The 2584-nt window shown below is 36.6% G+C and overlaps 1 pseudogene; it reads left to right on the top strand.

The window, feature by feature from the left end:
* Positions 1-933, top strand: LOC147912588 (olfactory receptor 5B12-like; annotated as a pseudogene).
* The last annotated feature ends 1651 nt before the right edge of the window (positions 934-2584 follow it).

The raw sequence follows: 2584 nt of genomic DNA, 5'->3' as shown, positions 1-2584 counted from the left end.
ATGGAGAACAGTATGGAGGTGACTGATTCATTCTTATGGGCATAACTAATGACCTAGAATTGAAGATCCCACTCTTTATAATGTTCACTCTCATTTACTTCATCACTCTGGTTGGGAACTGGAGGATGATCATGTTGATCCTGCTGGACTCTTGTCTCCACACTCCCATGTACTTCTTTCTCAGTAATTTTTCTGTATCAGACTTTGGTTACTCCACAGCTGCTACTCCCAAAGTGATAGCTGGATTCCTTATGGGAAAGAAGGTCATTTCCTACAATGCATGTGCTGTTCAGATGTTCTCTTTTGCAGTCTTTATCATTGTGGAAAGTTTTCTCTTGGCCTCAATGGCCTATGACCACCAGGCAGCAGTGTGTAAACCACTACATTACACCACCTTCATGACAACAAGTGTGTGTGTGTGTCTAGTCACAGGATCATATGACCTTGGTTTCCTGGAGGCCTCCACCCACACTGGGGACATATTCAGCTTCTTTTTCTGCAGATCCACTGTGATTGATCACTTCTTCTGCAATGCTCTTCCTCTGCTGGCTCTCTTATGCTCAGACAGCTACATCAGTGTGATGTATTTCTTTATTTTGGTGGGCATCAATATCCTCTTTTCTATCTTGGTCATCTTGATCTCCTACTTGTTTATATTTATCACCATCCTGAGGATGCACTCATCTGAAGGGTGCCAGAAGGGCCTTTTTCACCTGTGCTTCCCACCTCATTGCTATCTCCATCTTCTATGGAATAGGCATCTTCATGTAACTTAAGACCAGCTCCAGGAATTCCATGGACACAGATAAAATGGCATCTGTTTTTTATGCCATAGTCATTCTCATGCTGAATCCACTGGTCTACAGCCAGAGTAACAAAGAGTTCTTTAAAAAAGCTGTCAGGAAGGCAAAGTCCTCTATAAGATTATTTTAATCATACAGAATCAACATTAAGACAATTTCATACAGCTCAGATCTAAATTTCGAAAATATTAAGTTGCTTGACCAATAATTTTGTAAATTCCTGAAGTACTTTCACTCAGTTCCTTATTACATCTACAAAGCAAATGTCTTTCAAATATGAGACCTCAGGAGTAACAGCTTAGGAAGAATTAACATGTACTCACAATTATTATTTTAAAATTTCTCCTTATTTACATTTCATTATTTCATTTGTTTACAAAATCATCCACACTCCCATATTCACACTTACAGTCACATGTATAGTTAAGTACATTCCCACATATACCTCATTCATGCAAACCCCAGGTAAATCACACACACATGAATGGACAGAAGAATGAGTTCAAGAGATAAATGGGATTAGTATATTTTTATATGGTAGTTTAAAACAATGATTTTAGTGTCTGATAATACATTTTTAAATTTGAACCTATTAATTTTTAATGGAAGTAGTTCCTACATATGTGATCTTTTAATTTTAAAAATTTTTACATGAAGTATTTCATTTTATCATACTTAAAATTGGTTCAAAACATCCTGGGTATAGGTCTATTATTGCAGATTTTCTGTGTTTGTTTTGTTCCTTTTCAATGATAATAAATGTCATTATATGGGCATCTTTATTTAGCTCAATTTCCTTGCTTGTCTCTAAAAATTATCTATATGCTACTCTCCCAAATATTACCTGAGGGATTGGCTTCCAATGAGCCTGCATCTACATGCTGACTGAGATCCTCCCTTTTGGGACACTGACAGATTTTAGCACATCATCAACAACAGGGAACCACAAAGAACAAAGAAGGCAGCTTGGACAATCACAAAGGTTTGAGAGACAACCGAGAGGTCATGCTGGGCTGATCCATAAGGCTCGTTTGATACATGAGCCCATTTTGTTAGGATTAGGAAAGGTGGTTATTTTAACCTATGTGCAGAAACCAACACAGAGAGTCAAAGGAAATGATGAAATAAAGGAATATGTTCCAAGCAAAACTACAAGATAAAACTCAAGAAAGAGACTTTATAAAATGGAGCTAAGTAATTTTCCTGATAAAGAGTTCAAAATAATGGTTATGAAGTTACTCACTAAGCTCAGAAGAACCTTGCATGAACAAAGTGAGAATTTCAACAAAGAGATAGAAAATATAAGAAAGTACCAAACAGAAATCACAGATCTGATGAATACAATAACAGAACTGAAAAATTCAATAGAAGGGATCATCAGCAGACTAGATCAAACAAAGGAAAGGATCAGCGAACTCAAAGACATGGCAGTAGAATTCATCCAATCAGAGGAGCAAAAAGAAAAATGAATAAGAAAGAGTGAAGATAGCATAAGGGACTTACAGAACTCCATAATGTGGACCAATATATGCATTGCACGGGTCCCAGAAGGGGAAGAGAGAGAGACAAAGGCAGAAAGCTTATTCCAAGAAATAATCACTGAAAAATTCTCTAATCTCGGGAAAGAAACAGACGTCCAGATCTAAGAAGCTCAGAAATTTCCAAATAAGATGAATTCACAGAGACCCACACTGAGACTCATTATAATTAAATGAGTCAAAAGTTATAAACAAGAAGAGAATCCTAACAGCATCAAGATAAAAACAACTTGTTACAAACAA

The sequence above is a fragment of the Ceratotherium simum genome, chromosome 34, assembly GCF_057802395.1.
Source record: "Ceratotherium simum simum isolate JZ-2026a chromosome 34, ASM5780239v1, whole genome shotgun sequence".
Classification (NCBI taxonomy): domain Eukaryota; kingdom Metazoa; phylum Chordata; class Mammalia; order Perissodactyla; family Rhinocerotidae; genus Ceratotherium; species Ceratotherium simum.
This window is presented reverse-complemented; position numbering and strand designations above follow the sequence as displayed.